The sequence below is a fragment of the Equus caballus genome, chromosome 16 (assembly GCF_041296265.1).
Source record: "Equus caballus isolate H_3958 breed thoroughbred chromosome 16, TB-T2T, whole genome shotgun sequence".
NCBI classification, from domain to species: domain Eukaryota; kingdom Metazoa; phylum Chordata; class Mammalia; order Perissodactyla; family Equidae; genus Equus; species Equus caballus.
Genome location: NC_091699.1, coordinates 73,247,924 through 73,270,535, shown reverse-complemented (window position 1 = coordinate 73,270,535; position 22,612 = coordinate 73,247,924). Strand labels below are relative to the sequence as shown.

General features: G+C 36.6%; 1 long non-coding RNA gene across 3 annotated transcripts in view; it reads left to right on the top strand.

Annotated features, from left to right (window-relative positions):
- LOC102150976 (uncharacterized) overlaps positions 1-22,612 on the top strand; it is a 79,143-nt gene that overhangs the window by 30,442 nt on the left and 26,089 nt on the right. For 2 of the 3 annotated variants that reach the window (XR_011427346.1, XR_011427345.1), the window contains exons 3-4: positions 11,369-11,486; positions 14,453-14,527. This is a non-coding gene — a long non-coding RNA (uncharacterized lncRNA). Of the gene's footprint in view, positions 1-11,368; positions 11,487-14,452; positions 14,528-16,374; positions 16,507-22,612 lie in introns of those variants that run through there. The other variant, XR_002800753.2, reaches the window with a different exon arrangement.

Sequence of the window (22,612 nt, the reverse complement as noted above, 5' to 3'; positions counted from 1 at the left end):
AAGAGACAGCAAGCAATGACACTAATGCATCATTGAACTGTTTTGTATTCATAACTTTTCAATGATAGCACCTTTCTTTAATGCAATATTGATTCAGCCAAGAAATGTTACTCTATTACATCCTTGAGGCATTGAATTAGGTTAAAGGACACTGTTAGGGTTTTTAACTGGAGATTGAGAATTTTTATAAACTAGTATCCCTTAAAATTTTCCAAAGGTCACTGATCAGAAAGTTGCCTATTGGTAGGTTTATGACAAATGAGAGAGATGGTTGGGTTAGCTATAAGGTACAATGGTATTTTAGGCAGCAACATGCTGGGGGGAGAAAGGCTTGGGAAGCTGAGAGCCTGTTGCTAACCCTGAAATAAAGAAGTAGGCATATGCCAATTTTTTCCATTCATAAGTTTGACTCATTTTCTTGTAACCATGACATGTACCAGAAGAGGTTGACCACAGGGCTCAACTCCCAGCACTTCTTTATAGTTCTCGAAGCAGGGCATTGTGACTTCTCCTTTTTCCCCTAAGTGTTACTTTTTCTGAATCACATTCCCAGAAGTGTCCAAGATGAAAGAGAATAAGTCTACACTAATATGATAATGGATGCTCAGATGGAAAGCACACTGGTTTGGGTAAATGCAAATCCACAAAATGATGACAAATATTTATCCACAGTTTTTAGCAAAATAATCTTTCCTGTAATGGGATTTGACCAGTAAAATATATAGTCAAAGCACTTCCATAAATGTAATTTCTTGATGGCTAAACCACACTTTTGGATACTTCCCTTTGCTGACCAACAAAATAATGGATCTTTTTGTAGACTGAACCCTATTCTTTCTAGGGGAGGCCTCCTTCTCAACTCAAGATTGTTTGCATTTATTTACTCTTTAAAAAACCAAGAATTACTTCTTTTTTTTTTACAGGAAAACAATTTCCAAAGACTCAGAGCTTGTTGTGTGACGATTTATTGCCATACTCTGTTGCTGCAATAATAACTTGTGATGCTTGCAAATTATTTTCATTGCTTGACCCACCAACATTCCCTGTGGGCTGCAACCTATTCTCTTTTCTCTCACTTTCTCTGGTATTACCCTTGTCTCCCATACTGGTAGGACAAAAAAGTGTAAATACATTTGTGGAGCAATTTTCCACAAATGGGGTTGGTTTTGAATAGAAGGCCCCCTATGTGCCTGTGTTTGCAGGCTGTTCGGGAAGACTTCCCTTTGCCCGAAAACTTCTTATTGATATTTTCATTTAGAGTATCCTTTTGCTGTGTTAAATCTTGAAACCAGATACCACAGAGAGAAATTATTCATCAAAATTTTATTAGACGTTGTATCTTAGTATAAATCAGTTTTCAAAGCCTTTTCTTGAAGAGTTTTAGAAGGCTGAGAAGGAACTCTGAGACACTGTGACTTGGGGTGAGATGACATGGCTGAGGTGGGGTTTGTTAATGGTGGTGGAGAATATACTATGATACTTGTAGGGAAAGAGAAAGTTGTAGGTCTTGGATACAAACTTCGTGATTTTAATTTTGCCTAAAATAATTCCCAAAAGGAATGGGACTGATTAATAAAAATGTCCAACGTGATAGGTTAACAGTCTTGATTTTTACTCCTTGCTCTATTGTCTGTGGGACTTGAGGCACATCACTGAATCTCTGTCTCAGTTTACTCATCTGACAAATTGAGTGATTTGTTTACATCATGAGCCCTTCTTCCTGCTTCAAGTACCCTCTTTTCTACCTGCATGCTGTTTCCAAGTGGAGTTTTCTAGAAATTCTTCAACTGTGGCATTTTTCCTCACTGCAACATTTAGTAGGTTTCTGTTGCCTAATGATCAGAGTCTACACATTTTAAACAAACATTTAGAGTCCCTCCACCCCCTACTGACCCTATTGCCAACTTTGCCTCAGTTTGCCTTTCCAGGCATATCTTCCACTACTCCCTTACACAGAAACCTGCATTCCCAGCCCCAGTTAAATGGACCTGCTCTATGTCGCATCAATACACCTTAACTTTCACATCATTCTCCCTATAGTACACTGGCTCACAATGCCTCCTTCCTGTCTATCACAGTTTTATGATGTCTCAAGGTCCCATAACTTCCCCCTCTTATCTGAATACTCCAACTTGAAATGACCTTCTCCTGCTCCAACTCTATTCCAAGATCACACATTTGATACCCTGACTTATTCCTATATGTGGAAAGTTCTTTTGTCGTAGATGGGTCTTAACACCTCTTCTAGGCTCCAGATTCCTTAGAGCAAGGGAGACATTTGATATTACAGTATAATTCCTTTCTTATCTAACAACTGGTATATGATAACACTATTTATGAGTCCCTCAATGTTATGAGGATGCTATTTTTGAAAATGTTAAACCAACATATATTTCACACTTTCTAAATCATGACATAAAGGATGTTCCCTTTCCACATGAAAAAGGAAAATCCTTATGGCTGCTTGGGATAGAGGTTAAAGTGGAATAAGTAGACTCAGAGTGAATGAACGCTACAAGGCAAGGATGCTACAAAGAGGAAAGAGATTGAGGTGCCATCTCCCTCCCTTTTGAGATTTGATGTTCATGGTACTCTCTGATCCACTAAGATAATCCTCTCTGAGGTGTGTGGGCAGGAAAAGAATGTCAAAGCGCTAATAATTTCTCTTGAATTATCTGTTTAGCTTCATCCAATAGCTATTGACATGTAGTGCTATCATTATCATTCCACTGTAAAACTTCCTTAAACTCTATAATGTTTTTCTCTTTAATTCATGTTATTTAGTACTGAATTTAAAAATTTCCAATTTTTAATGTTAACTATCTTTTTATGATTAATTTCTAATTCAATCCTGAGGAATTATATGATTTAAATGATATCATTTTCCTAAAACTATTAGCATTTTGAGGGGACCTACGAAATGGTTAATTTTCTATTGTTTCATGTGTACTTGGAAAGAGTATATTTTCTTGGTATATGTGTGTGTATATAAATAAATAAATACACACGTGCATGCACACATGCGTGCACACACACACACACTTTTATCTCCAAGCTTGGTGAACTTGGTGATTTTGTTGTTCAGTCTTCCATATGCATACCATTTTTTAAGAAGCTTGAACTATCAGTTTCTGATTGACCTGTGTTAAAATCTCCCAGAATGGTTTGGATGTGTCAATTTATCCTTGCAATTATGTCAGCTTTTTAAAAAAGTATATTTCAAACTCTGGTGTTAGGTATATACTGATTGATTGTTATGTCTTCTTGATGGATTCTTCTTGTTGTTGTTATATAATTTCCCGCCTATATCCCTAACAATGATTTTTCCTTAAATTCTATTTTATCTGCTCTTATTGTTATCACTCCAGCATCCTTTTGGTTATTATTTGCAAGATGTATTTTTCCATTCTTTATTTTAAAATTTTCTGTTTTATTTTCAATATGATTCTTAGAAGCAGCATAAAACTGGGTTAAAAAAAATCCAACCTAATAATATCTGCATTTAATAGATCTATTATTAGCTTTACTATATTTATTTTAATAACTAATATTTTTGGACTTTTTTCTTTCTTTTTCTTTAGTTCTTTTCTTATCACTGTGATTTATTTTGCTCTCCTTTTTTGCCTTTGACTGAATTAAAGCATTTTCTACATTTCTTTTTATTCTTCACTGGTTCGAAAGCTCTATATTTTATTTCTATTAGTAATTACTCTTGAATTTTTAACATGTGTACTTTATATATATGTTTGTGTGTATTTATAAGTGCACATATACATATATATTTGTTTTTACAAATTATATATTACGGCTTTTTTCTGAATATAAAAAGGACTTTTGTTATTCATTTTATACCCTTTCCCTTTTTGATTTTATTGACCAGTATCTTATGATAACTAAATAAAATAAAAACTCATAAATATTAGTTATAGTTAATAATTCAGTTTACAATCATGCTTTGACAATGTCTGTGTTTGCCGTTGGATGTTGCCTTGACCAGCCTCCTGGGCTTTCAGTCTAGTAACATCTAATAGTACCAGCTGCTTGAATTTTCCACCCAGTGGTCACATTTGGAGTTTTCACGGATCCAGTTACTAAGACCTTTAACTTGTGTTTGAACTTGTTGATGGCTTTTTGATTTTATTTCTAAGATATTTTGTCTATGTACTTGGAATAAAATGTTAGTATCAACATGTGAATGTTCTGTGTCATCTTGAGCAGAATCCAGTGCTGTCTCATTTGAACATATTTGCTGGGGAGTGCTAACTCTGCTGAGAGAGCAGTAAAAAGGCAAACTAGCAAAAGTCTTAGACACATTAAAAAGGAGATTAAATCCAAAGAGAAAATGTGAATCGTCTGATTCATTAGTGCTTACGTGGATCATCTCCCCAACAGGGACAGCCTTTCCTTTTTTTTTTTCACCTGCCCTGTGTTTCTCCCTACTGCTGCTTTCAGTATTTAAAGCTAGATCCGACCATTTTGAATAATCAGAACCACATAGTAAAGGGATTTTCTACTTTGGTTACAATGAAAGCAATCAAGGATAAGCCTTGAAGATCTCACATAATTAATCACTTCTTTTCTTTATTGTTATCTCTTCTTAAAAGTGTTTTGTAAAATAATCGTCTATGTTAATGGAACATCTTTCAAAAGAGAGGATATGAAAGAATATCAATTTATATTCTAATTCTAAATATCATGAAACACTTCACTATTTTATTCAGGGAACCATCTCAAACTAGAAACTCATCTTTCAATTCATACTTTTTTTGGATATCCTTATCTATTGCCACACATAATAACAGAAATGTTCTTGTCCTAACAGCTGCTGGCTTCCATTGCAGCATCAGCAAATTTGATAGCAATCCCAGTGAGGGACTGCAATAAGAAAACAGTGCGCCCTTGCTTTGTGAATTACATGTGCTCTATATAATGAGGTGTAAGATGAATATTTGTATATTTAATTATGATGTTAATTTTTATTATAACTTCAGAGATGTACACTTGAAAAATTGACTCCAACACTAATAAAAGCCCACACATAAGAATCTGAATAACCAGGTCGAGGAGCAAGATATATTTGTCAAAGTATTGCCTGAGAGCATTTACTTCTCCTTTCAACACCTATAAGAAGTTAGTCAGATGGATAATTAGGCCATACAATCTTTGCACATTTGCTTATTTAAAAAGAACACTCAGTTAATATACTTTTCTATTGGGAGCTCTTAGTGGCTAATGGGACTTGGAAGTTTAAGCGTTACCCTGGTAAAGTCTTGATTTCTTGGTTCCTTCATATTTGAAGGACTTTTAGACCACTGAAGCAAAGCGAAAGATGCAAAATCAAGGAGTTGCTAATTCTCAAATTGCAAAATTCCTGTTATCATTAAAAGTTTATAACCTCAAAAACTGAAAATTACGTCTGACTCAGACAACTTCTCCCCATAGTTAATTTCAAAAGCTCCGAGAACTGTTGGACTTGGTGACTGAGTCTGGAAGGACATGTTTGCTGATGGAGCCATCTAAAATTAGTTCTATACTTCATCTAGTGTGTGGGTTTGACTTCTGGTCAGAGAGCTTGAAGAGGAGAGCAGGAGAACAAAGAGATTTGTCTTTCTCTAATGTTTTTCAAAAAGTTAGATACTAGATTTAGCTGAATTATATAATGCACCAGGCAGACATTAGCTTCTTCAAGTCACCTTAATTTTCTGTATTTTGTATGTGTGTTTTAAGAGGAGAAAGTTAAGAGGTGTAAAGAAGCTGTTGGATAGAGGTTTGAGTTAACTGTCTCAAATCCTGGGTTGAGACTATATCTCAGTTAGCTATCTTCCATTTAATTAATTGCTATAATGGGGAACTGACTGGGGTTGACCTTGGGATGATACCAATTGTGCAAGACAAAGTCCTTGGTTTCAGACAAAACTAATCTCTTAAGCTGGAGTGAGTATGAAGGAGCCTGGGAGATAGGTAGCAGGGAGAGGGACCTACCATACTTTTACGACCTTTGGAAAAACATTTTTTTCCCTGTCCCCTGTATTTAAGATCAATTACATATGTATACTGGGGACAGGATTTCTCCATGTTGGGCCTGCCTGTAAGATGCTATGGGGATAAGAACTGGAACATGAACGTTGCTTATGAAATCACCACTGGTAAAAAAGATACATTTTTGATGCATTGGTCAGTTCATCCTGGTAATTTCCTTTTTTTGTGTCCACCTCCATTGACTTGACTATTTCCTCAGTTCTCTGCTCTTTTTTCCCTGTGTTTAGCTATTCAGATCTTTGTTTCTCCTTACAATTTTCTGGTATTCATCTTGGCTGCATCTTGGGCTCAGGTTATTATTTTCTCAGTCTTTTCTTCGGTGAATTCTTCATGGTCCTGACTTCATTTCTTCTTTGTCTCCACATTTCATCTCCATCTTTGACCTTTAAACCAACACTGGCACTCCATAGTGACTCATAATAGCAGAAGAAAAGGGATGTGACATCTTCATGAAGTTCTAAGTAATGACTCCACTAGTTATTGTCCTATAAGTTCTCTGGCCTGGATGGACCCTGTAGTTTTTAGGATCAAAATTTTGGTGCCCAGAGTGAACAACATCAGCTAAGTGGTCTCCTTTTCAGAATTGTCTAAACAAGGAGTATGCCATTTTTGTTGCTATTTATTAGAAATGAATTTCTTATTTCTGGAGCCATTTGAGCAGCGACTGGCCTTCCGTTGAAGATGCTGTAGACTTTAGAATAAATGAATGTTTGTGTTAGATCACTTGTCATTGAGTCATCTACGAATCATGTTCCTCATCATCTTCAGCTTGGACTGCCAGCTTTGAAACTGGCCCTTGGATAGAAGGTTCCTACTTCTTAGACTTGCCTCCTAATATTTCTTTCTTACTCACTATCTGCAGATAGTGCCCTTTTTGTTTTTCTCAAACGTTGCAAGCTCACTCTCACCTTAGGACTTTTGCACCTGCTGGTGTTTATGCCAAAGATGCCTTTTCTTGATTTTTTCATGTGTGCTTCTTTCTCATCATTTTGTTACCTGTGCGATATCACCTCATTAGAGAGATCTTCCCAGACACCTTCATCTGATGTTGCTCCGTCCTCCCACCGCAATTTCTTTCTGCCACATCATCCTTAATTATAGACATATATTCTTTACTGTACTTATCACTCTAAGAAATGATCTTGTTTGTTACTATATTTACTGGTTTATTGTCTTTTCTCCCACTAGAATGTGACCAGCTTGAAAATAGAGACCTTATCTGTCTCATCCTCTTGTAAGATTTTGTTGAACTTGTGGTTTCCAGCTATGGCTTTTACAATGCATTATTTCCTAGGAAAACTGGAGTAGTCTACAACTCAAAATTCTGGATAGTACAGTTGCTGCTTTGGGAGTATTAATCTCAAATATTTACATCATAATAGCTTATACAGGTGTATTTCCTCACTCAGCATACATCATTCCTTGTATATCAAAATGTATTTAAACTTAAATAGCCACAGTAAATTACCTTTCTGGAAGTCCAGTATTATGCCATAGCCATATTTACACAATGCCTAGTTATTTTCAGAGCTTAATTTGTATTTTATTTTGTATAATACCCTTAATAGTTGCTATTCATATTTTGGATTGCCATCCATCTGCCCTTCATTTTTAAAAGATGTTTCCCTGTTTTTCTTGAATATTATGTGTGTATGTGTTTGTGTATGTGTCTGTGTTCTATATAAAGTTTTAGCAAAGTGTTTCTCAGAATTTATCTGGGTATAGAGTTGTCAGATAAAAACTTGGAGAGCAGTGAAGAGGACTATAGAAATGTTGTTCTCTCCAACGTTTGTGAGACATAAATTTCATGTTTAATTCAAGATATATAGTATGCAGAGATACATGTATAGGGGTGTTTATTGAAGCATTGATTATGACAGCAAAAATTTGTAAAAAATCCTAAATGCCTATTACTAAGGGATCATTTATATAATTATGGTATGATTATATAGTATATCAAAATGGTGATGTAGATCTATATTATTAATGTGGGAAAAAATCCACTGCATATTATCAAGAGAATAAAAAAATGGTATACAGTCCATCTGCTATGATCCTGTTTTTGTAAAAAAAAAAGATACGTAAACACAAAGACATATGTATATATAAAGGGAAAAATATCTGAAAGTTGGTACTCCTACTCTAGCATGTCAATAGTGATAATACAGGGCTTAGTGGTATTATTGATGATCTTTATTTTAATACTTTTTTGTAACAACCAATTATTAGTTTTATTGATAGAAATAGTAAAGATATAAATATATATCTATATATTAATATGAATATAAAAATGGAATATTCTGTGAGTTAGGTCAAAATTTCTATTACCTGCTAGACACCCAATTTTATTCTATTTCCATTTGAAAGCTGTAGGATTGCCCTGTGGTTTAAGAAGGGATAAACTGGGGAGTATATTTAGCCAATTTTACTAAACCCAGTACTTAGCTTATGTAAGGAAGGAGATTCGTATGTTTTAAAAACTCATGCTTGGCTCAGGGAAATACTCTAGTGGCTACATTGAATTTCGTTACTTATTTCTCCTATCCTGTGGTCTCTGTGTACTTAAGAGTTATTCAGGCTGTGGTTTTATTTCATGTATTTATTAGTATCATGTTGATTCACATCCACAAAAGTAGATTATTGGATGAAGGTTCTCTTTTTGTCACTGTAATTCACTCTTTCTTGAGTCTAACTATAATACCTTTTCAATATAGTACATTGAATTTTGTCTCAGGAGAAGAATTGCTCTCTGATTTATACACACATCCATTTTTGTTGTCACTCAAATACTGAAATATCTATTGCTCCATTTCAGGCTTTATTAATCTTTTTTAAAAACTCCATTTCAGTGGAATTCTCTGCTACATGCACACATAAATGGTATTGGATGCTTTATACTCCTAGGAAGCATCTTCAACAAGGTTAGAATCCCTGAAGGGGATGAAGGAGGGGAAAAGTCAAATGGGGAAGAATGAAGAGAGACAAAAATCCATAGTGACACGCTATATTTTCTCCTGACTGTCATATTATATTATATTATATTATATTATATATTTTTTACTTTCATAGACTTATGAGATTTTTATTCAGCTTTCTTCACAATGTATTTCTATAAAAATATGGCTTTTTGAGATACGAGTTTCTTTTATATCTTAATTAAAACTACCATTTTTGGTTAAAGTCATTGTAGTAAAAATTTTTTATATCCACTATCCCTTCAGATATTAGAACACTCTTTCCTTTCATTAACAACATAAATTTGAGTTAATCGATTTCCTTCTTTGTTCTTAAAGAGAGTGAAAGCTGCTAATTTTTACAAGAAGAATAAACAAGCTTATACATTGCTAGAAATATCTCGTGCAACTGAAAATGGACACTTTCTTTTTAAGTTAAGACTGGTTTTACTAAGGAAAAAGGAGAGAGAGAAGGAGGAGTGAGGGAGTGGAGAGAGAATATGAAAATGTCTGAGGAACGAGGAAGGAGGAGGAAGAAGGAACAAGCACAACATAGGTTAAAGCATGTTTTCTGGTAGAGACCAAGGTTGGTCTCAACTTCTTAGGAAGCAGAATTAATCTCTTCTGAGCCATCATTGGGCGGCTGTTAATTAAATGATACCACATCTTCTTATCTTCAGACTTTCGTAGCTCTACAGCTAAGTGCTGAACTTGCTTTTTCAACAGATAAGATTTTCCTTTGGCAGCTACCTGTAACGTTCGATGAAAGCTTAATGCTTCAACTGCTTTAAAGTTCTTTTTTTATTCACTTGCCAAGCAAATAAAAGTTGCTTAATTTTGCTGACTAAAATTAGTTAAGTAGTAATAGAAAAGATTAGGAGCTATCTTCTGACTCTCTACTTTTCCACATTTAAAGGGATAAGATATTAAAAGTTGTATGTTATTTTGCAGGAATTTCCAAGCCAGAACCTGTTGACGCTCACACTTTTTTGATGATTAACACTTTTTTGGTTTGTTTCTGTTTCTGCATGATTGGCTTTTTATTTAATTTTTCCGTTTTCCCTGTTTCCTCTCCCATACCGCAGCCAAGCATCATGGATTTAGAAAACGTGGTCCTTTACAATATTTATGAGCAATTCACTAATAGGTCATCCTATGACTTAGGAAATCCTATCTTCTCCAAGATTAAGCCACGAATGCTCGAGATAAGCTCCATGGTTTCCTCTGCGTGTCCAGAATCCTGCCTGGGACCCCAGCCATGGACAGGGAAGGCATTTAGTCACTTAGGAGGAGGAAGCAAGGAAAATGAAAAATTGCAGTGCTTGCTTCCTTTCTGTTTAGTTGAGAATTTGGAATCTATACTCAGGGATGAGAAGCATGTGTTATGTTTAAATACAATGACCTTGAAGAATCTACAATATGTACTCATACTTGTCTCTGGATCATCTTGGCTAAGGAACTGATGAGATACTGGGCAAGGTCTCCCAGAAGCAGCCTGGATTCTCTGCTGTATCCACATCCTGCTTTAGGGGCTTTTATTATGATTTCTTTTTCTTGTTTTTTCACATTCTCCAGAATTGTCTTTGTGGTTTTTCACCCGAATTTTTGTGCATTCCCACATGCTATTGTCTTGTCCTTTGCTTCAGTAAATTCCTCACCCAGGATGGTTTAAATCTAAGATATTTAGTTTCAAGGAGTCAATTTAAGTCTGGCAGCTTTAGTGGACCCCACATACGTATGCAACTCATGTTTGCTTGTCCTTGTTGTCTTCGAAATAAGAACTTTGTGTGGTAGGCTCACACACACATTTCACTGTAAGAAAGGTACCTTGTAACAAACGATATTCTAGATAAAGTCTTGAAGCAGGAGATATTAATTTGGACTGAAAAGAAGAAGAAAAATTCAGCAACTAATATTTTTTACATTTTCATTTTAGGTAAGGCATTGGTGTTAAGCCTGAAGAAATAAGGTTTCTACTACATAAGTTTCCTTCTTTCAAGGAGATTATATTTTAGGACACAGACACAGAAACCATCACAAACCAAGGCAGGAAATAACAAAGTCAAAATCAATGATGGATGCAGGAGGGGTTGGAAGACTTGGAAGAAGGGAGGATGTAAGTCAGGGAAGCCTTCATAGAAGGTTTGGGCTTTTAAGGATAGATTCAAATAGGGAGGGAGGATAAGCGGATGATTAGAACAAAGTGAAAAGTGACTACATTGCTGTGGATTGGTAAGAAAACCAGTGAAGATAGAATATTCCTTTACTCTGATTTAAAATTCTCTCAGACAAAATGCAGGAGGGATCTAGAAATGTTTGTTTGCGCTTCCAAAATAAAAGCATATGAGAACTATGTCCTTTATGTCCTTTGTCAGGCTACTTACATGGGGCTCTTTCTAAGTGAGCAGAGTCAGCTCAAATTCTGCACAAGAGACAATCTACCTGCCAACTCTGGTCTGCAGCATGAGGAGCTCTTTTGCTGATGGGCAAAAGGTATTTTCTTGCATAGATTTGTTTTTCAAATAATGGCTTTTTGCCATCTGACTCCTAGTTCTCTTGAGGTTATGCGTCCCAAATGGCTTGCAACAGGGGCATTCCACTTAACTGCCTTGGCTGGGTCACACTGATCAGGGCTGGAAGGAGAGAATGGAGCGTGTGTTTTTATAAGGCATCCACCATTTGTAATAGCACTGAGAGAGAGTAAAAGAAAAAGATACAGAAGGGAAATGTAGTCAGCAGGGACCTGGCAGACTGGTGCCAAATAAGAGAATGGAAACTTATCCTTTGTGGGATAATATCTATCACTGGAAATGACTTAATCAAATTCATAATCATTGTCATAGGGCACAAATTAACTTGTCTCTGAGGGGCCAACCATTCTGTATAATGGTGCACTCTTACATTGTTAAAAATATACTTTGAGTGCAATGAAGCATAATAAATTGTAAGCAAGTGGAAATGTATTAAAACATGAGGAGAAAATGATTTGCAATGAAAACCAAATATTCAGCCCAGGCAAGAGGTGCCAAGTGAAGTTAAGTGCAAATCCCATCAGTGGAAGCAGCTATGGGCACTAGGATAACATACGAACTTGAATAGTAGTGTGCCAAATGGCCAAACGTTTACCTGGCATGTCCTATACCAGTTCTACTTTTCAACCATCACCCATGGTGGTGGTAAAGCCACGAGGTTTATTCAGGAATTAAGAGATTGGATTGCTTTCTACTTTGACCAAAAAGGAAGCTCTGAGAAAGATTTAGGTAAAAAGCAACCAATCCACCTATCTGTAAGTGTTGAATTCCCGTGCCATAAGTTAAAAAAATGCTGATTGAGCACTCCCTCTGTATCAGGGGCTGTGAGTGTAAGGTTCAGAGTCATAACATAGGTGGGAGGACAAGGCAAATATTGGAAGGATCCACAATGCAAAGGCAGTGAAGAGAAAGTGCCCAGCACCTGTTAGAGAAAGTATTTGTCATGGAGTTATAAGGTGAAGGAGTGAGCCCTCTGGGACAGGCTTAACAGGGAAGCTTTAGAGCATGCTTTATATACACAAACAAGAGAATTAAAGGTGGGGGAATGGAAGAACATACCCAAGCAAGCTTTGCAAGGTGAGAGGGTTTATTGTCTTGATTAAGTACAGAGTTTGCCATGAGGGTAAATGGGAGTTTGGCTGGAGACATAGATGAAATTCACACTGTGAAGGGCTTTGCATAGCAGGCTAAGGAGTTGGGGCTTTTTCTCTGGGTCTGTGGGACACCAACAAACATTTTGAAGTAACAACATGTTTCCAGAAGATTTTATGTAGAACTGAATGTAACGTAGCTAGATAAAGCTTGTGGCATCTGTTAGAAAGTTCTTTCAGGAATTGAGAGATGAGATGATAGGGAAAGTTGAGAGAAAAGAACAGATGCAAAGTAATAGAGAAGGATGACTTTATAGAACTTTTGAATGGAGTGCAAAGCAAGAGAAATAAAATCCAAGAAAATGCTTGTGTGCTAAGTGAAGTTAAGTCAGACATGAAAGGACAAATGTTGTATATTCCTGTTACAGGAGGTTCCTAGAATAATCAAATTCATGGTGACAAAAAGTAGAATAGTAGTTACCAGAAGCTGGGAGAGGAAGGAATAAGGAATTACTGTTTAATGGGTACAGGGTTTCAGTTTGGCATGATGAAAAACTTCTGGAGATTGGATAATGGTGATGGTTGTACAACAATATAAATGTACTTAATGCTACTGAATTGCACACTTAAAAAGAATTAAAATGGTAAATTTTGTGTTATGTACATTTTGCCACAATGAAAAAGATAGAATCTACAAAAAGAAAGAAGAGGCTCATGGTTTGAACATAGTGATTAGAAGATTGATGGACTGAAGAGAGAAATCATGAGTAACCAGTGTTTGGGACCTGGATACGGCTCGTTTCAGTCATACTAAGTTTGAGGAAAGAGAATATCCAAGTAGAAATTTTTTCTGGATTTTGCAAAGTTATCAGTGGTCATAGTGGGCTTAGAATAATGGCTCTATTACAATGGAAATCTGTTAAAGACAGTTTCCAGCCAACTGTCTCCCACATGTAGAGAAATTTCTAGTCTAGATACATGTTCTAGAGTGAGAGGTTAAGATTCTTCCCTAGAGCTCTGTCAAGGAAAGGGAGGAGAAATAGTTTGAAGGGATCATCCGTAGGTGTTTGAACCCTTTAAAAGGTTCAGATGTGGGAGGATGGAATCAAAAAGGCCGTATCAGGACAAGGAACAGATATATGTGGCGATTTGTGTTCTTAGAATGTTGATATTTAAATATATTTTTGTGGATATGTTATGTATATGCTGACTCTCAGTGCATGCATTTTAAGGTCCTCTTGGTACATCATTTCTCCTTTGTATGTAAATGGTTGGCTTGTCTCCTGAATAAGCCAGGATTATTCCTCCAAGTGTAGCTAGATGATTCCTTCTTAGCTCCAACCTTATTGCAAAGGGAAATACAGATTTACTAGAGAACCTTGAGTTAACTTCTGAATTGATTCTGTAGATTCAAAAATCTTGGACCTTCTAATAACTGGATTTTCAGTGTCTGGAAACTTTCTCGGTGGTCATAGAAAGAGATATCCAGCAAAACAGATGATTGACAATGAATTTTTTAAATTTTGTTGAATATTTTGAAAAGTATCTCCCATTTATAGAATGTACTGTTAGACATAGTGGCAATGAATCATCTTTGTTAATTGTTTTGTGTAAGCTCTTAGAGCATATTGTTTTTAAATATATATAATTTGAATCATGTACATGTTTGATTTTAAGCAATAAATACTTTTTAGTCACTAGGAACTCAAAGAACATACTATTCTATCACTGAGAGACAGATTCATTTTAAACTGAACTTTAAATATACTTGATGAGTTTCTTTATGTTTAACATCTTTTTGTTTTCACAATTTGAAAATCATTGCTTTTATTTGCAGGTTTGAATCCTGGTTCCACCATGGCTAATTGGGTGACAGTGGACAACCTACTTTCTGGGCCCCAGTTTCTTATGTGTAAGATATCTTGTAGGGTTGTTGTAAGAATGAAATGAGTTAATATTTAGTGTCTGACAAGTGGTAGGCATTAAATGTTAGCTATTATTATTGCTGTTATCAGAGAACTCATGAGACCTAACTCTTACTTGTACCCTCCCCTCAACCAAATTTGTAAGAAACCAGAGGCTTATCGGTCCAAACATTAGCTCTGTAACAGGGTTTGTTATGTGTTGAGGTATTGGTATTTAAAACTTTAAGATTCAAAAAAAATTATTATTTTTTTTAAATCAGACCTTCTGCTAGTTGCATCTATAGGCTATATTTTAAAAATCTTATCTACAATACATTGCAGATGAATAACCTAAGGCTCTTAGTTGAAATAACTTCCGTAAGGTTAGATAGTTCTAAGTGGCAGATTCAAACACTGGCCTCTAACATGAATCCAGTGTTGTATCTGGTATGCTCCTCCACCTTTGACACAATTAACAAAAGGTGAGCTTGTAGAGTCACTTATGTGTTTGTGGATATTAAGGAAAGGTGGTTAAGCAGACGAGTCATGAGCTATAGCTGATCCTTAAATATGTTTTGTTAGCCCACACTTTTTAAAAAAATTAATTGTAAATGTTTAAAATCTACACACATACATAAGAATCTAGATTTCAAAAATCTCTGGGAGTCAAAATAGCTGACAATACTTGCACACATTCTTGTATGGCAATATTTGGTTGGAATAGAGTAGTGGCTCCATCTCTGGTTTACTGAATTCTCCAATACTTTTCCATCCATCCTACTTCATGCATTTTTGTTATGTGTTTGGCCCATGAAGGTATCTTAATTTATGATCCTTGAAATAAATAGTGCAGAAACAAAAAATTAAGGACTACTAACTGAAGTATGGGTTCAGAGTTTAAAACAAAATGTTAAAAAGTTCTTAACCAAAGTTGAGCTCTATTCTATTCTCAGTGGTAAAATGGACTGATGATATTTTCATGGCTTTGATTACTAGAATCATTTCTAATTGAGAAGAGAATAGGATTAAAGGATTCACAAAGCTTTTATTATGTTTTGCTGTGTCTTCAGAGCCAAAGTGGAAAAATGGCAGGTGGTTTTGGGATGTGCTAACAATTAGTCCAGGAAATTCAGGCCAAAAGCTCATCAAGTGATTTACCATAGTGGCTTTCCACTAAAGGGAATCCATTTAAGTGAGGTTGATGGGTTGTCTACACTGTTTGTGCCCCTGAATGAGTTAGATCTATCACAGAGGGCACTTTTAGATAGAAAGAGCAGCGATGCTTTAAGGGCACATCAGGGTGTGTCCTCTGAAGCCAATTAAACAGAAAAGACCATGGTACCAACCTTTTTCCACGGGGCATTGATCACTTGTGATGAATTGATGTTTCATGTATTGTACAGCTTGGCCCAACTCTTTTGAAATTCTGGAAATACTTTTTTAGAGAAAGAAGGAAAGGGGGAAGTATGGAGGCTGGAAACGCACACAGCCATTTGCTTTGTTTAGACACTTTCCTCCCAAAAGGGCAGTAAACATGCTTAGCTTATTTTATGGCCAGAGTTTTTTTATGTTTGTGCCACTCCATTCTCCGGATCCCCTTTTGCATGTAATTCCACTTCGTCCTGCAGTAGCCAGGTGGTGCTGCTGGGAATGATGTCGCTGCTTCAAACACGACGATTTGGCTCCTTCATTGTAGCACTGTCAGATGTTTTGCCTTCCAGAGAAGGGGATTATATGGGATCAGGCACCACTCCAACATTTTATCTGTGTTATATGCATTTGGAAATGTATCTCAAAGTTTGGATCTCCATTTGAATGTGGGATAGAAACCTAAGTGAACATTCTTCTTTTACAGTTTCCTTCTGACTGATTGGACTTGCCATGCTGCGTTCTTTTATCTGCTTGTCCTTCTTGTGCCCCAGAAATTCCCCCAAAACATATGATATTGAGAAGAAAATATTAAATATATACAGCAGCATCATGCCTTAAAAAATCATTATTGGATTATTTACATACCTTCCATTCAATGATGTTAGCATAGTATGTTGGTCTGGAATTGAAAATATACTCAGTATCACCTACATTGCCTGTGCATTTTAATTTGGGGGTTACCTGTCCAAACCCTCTCTCTCAGAACTCTGCCAAATATCATCCATCATTCATACCATGACTGGAATTTCCATCTCTATTATTTCATTCTCCTGGTATAAACAATCATGTCTTGGGTAGCTAGCATCTTCCCCTGGCATTTAGCTCCCATGCAATGTAGGAAAAAAAATTCACTCTATAGGGCAGTCCATTGTCCTCCATTTGTAGGCACTCTTGGTCTGTAAACTAAAATGTTTAATTACTAGAATATAGTATAAGAAAACATTACGTTTGCAAGCCTCATAATGTTGTTCATGGATTTACACTTTCCCAGTTGCATGCATGTTAACCTAGATTACTCCTAGTTTCCAGAATGAGGGCAAGGGAATGTTATAGTGCCATTTCTTCCCTTCTATTTCTGTTTGAAAGGGCTCTGTTACCATTTTCTACCCTTACATCATCAGATCTTTTCTTGGGCTTGAGGTCTTCTTTGTGAGAAGAACTGTCTGGGGCTTTCTCATTCATTCGATGTTTTGGTTTATCAGGGATCAGCCAACTATGGCCCTTGGGCCAAATCTGACCCATTACCTTTTTTTGTAAACAAAGTTTTATTGAAACACAGTCACACTCTTTTGTTTATATATTGACCATGGCTGCTTTTGGTCTACCATGGCAGAGTTGAGTAGACTTGAGTAGACTACAATTGCAGATTTGCTAGAGACTAAATGGTTCATGACACCTAAAATATTTACTATCTGGTCCTTTGTGAGCAAGTTTGTTAACTGCTGAACTGTGCATTCATTTATTGAGGGTGTAAGATTTTACTATGTGCTGGATGCTATAGATCCAAGTAGAAAGGATGTAATCCTTTCTCTCACAGAGCTAACAGTCTTGTTGGAGAAACAGACCATCAGCGACAGCTTAATCACAAAATATAATAAATGCTCTAAAAGTGAATTTGGTAGATGCTTAATGAGTGTAGAATAACAAACATGTCACTCTGCTGGGAGGGCCAGAAGATGTAGTTTACAAAAGGGTTTCATGAAGAGGCAGTCTTTGAATTTTTGATTTGCAATTCAAAGAGAAATTATCCAGGTGGAGGATGGGAGCCCTAGGCAGCATTCCTTGCAGAAGAAGAAACATGAGTAAAATCACAGATGAAGGAGAGAACAGGATTTCTTTGGGAAACAACAAATACTTTAGTTTGGCTGAAGCCAAGGTCCTGAAGAACTGTCACCAGCTAAAAAGCTTGTACTATGTGGCGTTATTGGAGTTTTTAAAATGGTGTAGTGGAGAACAGAGGGAAGGGGAATAAGACTAGAGGCTCGTTTATCTTGCTTGTGTAGATACTTATAGGGCTTCTCGACACATTTACCTTTCTGATCTTCTCTAGCTTGGCTATCATCTCATCTATTTGCTTGGGAAGCTCTTCTCTTTGGGGAAAGCAGGGGAAGAAAAATTTCCATTCAGATGAAATCACTATTATCTCACTTCAAGTTGGCATGTTTTCTTTGAGTGGGAGTGTTTTTTTGAAGGAGAGGAGTTGGGTTGCTTTTTTTGGTCTTTGTTGCAAGGAGAAAGCAAGGATTGTCTCCCAATAACCCCAATAAGGTTCTGTGCATGGTGGAGAATCCTAACAATTCTCCATGATTATTACAAGACAGAAGGAGACTATTCACTGAAAGTATTAGATCAAGTGGCAAGACCGCTTACATCCATTGCTTGCTTTACTAGTGTCTGCCAGTGCTTTTTGATACTTGAAATAAGTTTCTCTTCCCTTGGCTGTAGGAATTAAGCAAATGGAATGAAAAGAATAACCTTTCTTTGGTGTGGAAACTGCTCTGACTCTGTTTAATTAAAATATATTATTAATTAGTAGATAACACTAATGGAGATTAACACAGCCAGTCAATTTATTTTCCTTCCATCAGAAACAATGTTTTTAAACTTCTCACTATGGTATTTATCTTTGTTCAACTTCAAATCCCTCTCATCCCTCTTTGAAGTTGTAAAGAAAAGTATTGCTATCACACAGCAAAGCTCAGAAATACGGTTCCAAATCCCTGATCAATTGGGTTATTCAAAGGGTAACGATAACTAGCGTTTACATAGAACTTTCAGCATAGAAAGTGCCTTTGACATAGATTATCTCATTTTACCTTTGAAAACTTACAAGGTGGATGTTATCCCTGTTATCTCACAAGTTGGAAATGGTGGTTTCGTGAAATTGACTGTTTCCCTCAAGATCTTGTATTTGGTGAGCAGCAGAGTTCAGAATCAAAACACTAACTTCAGAGTCTGTGCTTTTTAAATTCTCCTGGACTGATTTTTCTTTTGCTGAAGTAATGCACAGATGTAACCAACAATGTCAGAAGCAATCGCTCCTTACCATCAGAACCAGTCAAACGGGAAGGATAGGCTTCTAGACGAAGTGATGTTGACCACCTGTGCTCACTCAGGCAGAAGATGCACTGCAGAGATTTTACCCCTTTCTGGTCGCAATGAACTTTTTCAAGTCAAGCACAGTCCACGTCAGAGACAGCACAGCTTCTAAACCAAAGTCAGCATTCAAACTCACTTATATAAGTCTCTCTCTCTCTCTCTCTCTCTCTGAGTGCTGGGACCTGTCTCTAGACTTGCAAAGTCTTGGAACCCCTTGGGTATTTCTTTATTTAAGTGACCTCTGTACACTTGCCTTGTCAATTTGACAATTGCAATTAATTCAGGTAACATTTTTTTGAGTGCCTATGTTGTGTTAAAAACTCTGCAAAATGACCTAGATAGAGAATTGTATAAAAGAGTAGGCTTACAGTAGACTCTTGATATTCAGAAAACTTCCCTCTTTGCTGCCATCTTGGTCCTGGACTCTCCTGGCTAACGCTGGTCTGTTGTAGCCCACATTCCTGTGTAACAGTATTGGTGATGATACCCTTAAAAAGACTTGGTGCAGGTTTGGCGCTGATAGGTGCCATCACAGCGAGGCTTTTCAGATGGTTTATGAGTCAAATGTCTGTAAGAATCTTAGAAATTATCTTCAAAGTCTAATGATCATCCTTGGGCTTTGAGGAAGGAGGACAAGGCTATGGGGAAGGGACACAAATGAAAATGTTCTCTCTCTTTCTATTTTTTCTCTTTGGTCCTTTTCCCTGACTTGCTCGGTCCATGGTTCCTGTCACTCTTTTTACAGACCAATGTTGATCTGTGATCACGTTATCCAAGTCTTGGCAAAATAAGGAAAATGTGTTTATAAAGTTTCTTTTTGGAAATTATGGTTGTGGTCAACAACAGTTTTTAAGGAAAACAATTGCTTGGCAAAGTGAAGTTTTGGGGTCTTTTTTGGATTCATTACAACTTTTGGGGCACTTTTCCTGGTCCGTTAAACGCAACTGTCTAGGCACTGCTGCTTTAGCTTGCCAGGGTTTACACTCACTGAATCGGACAACCATCTCTGCCCTAGAGTCCCGGACCTAGACGTATGCTAATGACCCTTTTCTAGGCTTTTAGTCTTGAGTCTTTTACTTTCACACAGCAATAATTATTGTCAGGGATGCCATGAATGGTAGAGCATGGTGTGGACTGTGACTCCAGGTGGTGCCATTTACATGATAGTCTGTTTTAGTCTATGATAATAGCATCCCTGGAGTTGTGCAGTGCCCAGCTTTCCCAATCTTATGTGGCAGTCTTGACACTCTCTGGCATCATTGTGGTCATAATGTGACTTCCATCTTCCCCATGATTAGCTGCTTCTTGCCCCAGGCTCTCCCCATTCCCTCTTTGTACTTACTGATGCCTTCTCAGGTCACTTTATTCCTGTGACTAATTTAGAATCCCTATTAAAAGTTTATCTAAGGCTTTATGGCTAAGAAGAGGAGATATTGGACTGCAGTGTTGGAAGTGGTAATCACACTGTTTATTTTCGAAGTGTTTAAAGGAGGCAGTATGAAGAATGAAAAGAACTTGGCCTGATGATTGCTAACTGTGTGAACTTGGGTAAGATGCTAAACTTCTTTAGAATTTTAATTTACTCTTATGCGGAATGAAGATAATGTGCATTTTGTAATTACTTTTCTTTGGGTAAAGATTAAATGAGATAATGAATGGAGAATGTTTGAAACAGGGTCTAGCACATACTAACTGCTCAAAAATGGAAGTTATCTTCTCCTCATCATTCTTTTTGTCTTGTTGTTGAAGCTCTGTTGTTTAATACATTAAGGACTGTTGTCTTCTTGATAGATTGACTCTTTCATCATTATGTAATGCCCCTCTTTGTATCTGGTAATTTTCTTTTCTCTAAAGTCGACTTTATCTGACATTAGTATAGCCATGCAGCTTTCTTTTTTCCTAAATTTTTATTTTATTGAGAACACAATAGTTTATAACATTGTGAAGTTTCAGTTGTACATTATTATTTGTCAGTCACCATATAAATGTGCTCCTTTAGCCCTTATGCCTGCCCCCCAATCCCCTTCCCCTCTGGTAACCACTAATTTATTCTCTTGGTCCATATGTTAGTTTATCTTCCACATATGAGTGAAATCATGCTGTGCTTGTCTTTCTCTGTCTGTCTTATTTTGCTTAACATAATACCCTCAAGGCCATCCATGTTGTTGTGAATGGGACAGTTTTGTCTTTTTTATGGCTAAGTAGTATTCCATTGCATATATATACACCACGTCTTCTTTATCCAATCATCAGTCGATGGGCATTTGGGTTGCTTCCACTTCTTGGCTATTTCAAATAATGCTGCAATGAACACAGAGGTGCATACATCTCTTTGAATTATTAATTTCAAGTTCTTTGGATAAATACCCAGTAGTAGCATAGCTGGGTTGTATGGTATTTCTATTTTTAATTTTTTGAGAAATCTCCATACTGTTTTCCATAGTGGCTGCACCAGTTTGTGTTCCCACCAGCGGTGTATGAGGGTTCCCTTTTCTCCACATCCTCACCAAGATTTTTTATTTTTTGTTGTGGTGATTATAGCCATTCTCATGGGTATAAGGTGATAACCTAGTGTAGCTTTGATTTGCATTTCCCTGATGATTAATGATGTTGAACATCTTCTCATGTGCTTATTGGCCATCTGTATATCTTCTTTGGAAAAATGTCTGTTCAGATCCTCTGCCCCTGTTTTGATTGGGCTTTTTGTTGTTGTTGTTCAGTTGTGTGAGTTCTTTATGTATTTTGGAGATTAATCCCTTGTCACATACATGATTTGCAAATATTTTCTCCCATTTGGTGGGTTCTCTTTTTGTTTTGTTCCTGGCTTTCTTTGCCTTGCAGAAGCTCTTTTGTTTGACAAAGTGCCACTTGTTTATGTTTTCTTTTGTTTCCCTTGCCCAAGTAGACGAGGTATTTGAAAAGATCCTTCAAAGGCCAATGTCAAAGAACGTACTCCCTATATTTTCTTCTAGGAGTGTTATGGTTTCACATCTTACCTTCAAGTCTTTGATCCATTTTGAGCTAATTTTTGTGTATGGTGAAAGATACTGGTCTGCTTTCATTCTTTTGTGTGTGATTGTCCAGTTTCCCCAACACCAGTTATTGAAGAGACTTTCCTTTCTCCATTGTGTGTTCTTAGTTCCTTTGTAGAAGAATAGCTGTTTGTAGATGTGTGGTTTTATCTTTGGGCTTTCAATTCTGTTCTGTTGATCTGTGTGTCTGTTTTTGTAGCAGTACCATGCTGTTTTGATTACTATAGCTTCATAGTATATTTTAAAGTCAAGGATTGTGATGTCTCCAGCTTTGTTCTTTTTTCTCAGGATTGCTTTACCTATTCGGGGTCTTTGTTGCCCCCATGTGAATTTTAAGATTCTTTGTTCTATTTCCATGAAGAATGTCATTGAGGTTATGATTGGGATTGCATTGAATCTGTAGATGGCTTTAGGTAGTATGGACATTTTAACTGTATTTATTCTTCCAATCCATGTGCATGGAATATCTTTTCATTTCTTTATGTCATCATTGATTTCTCTCAATAATATCTTATAGTTTTCATTGTATAG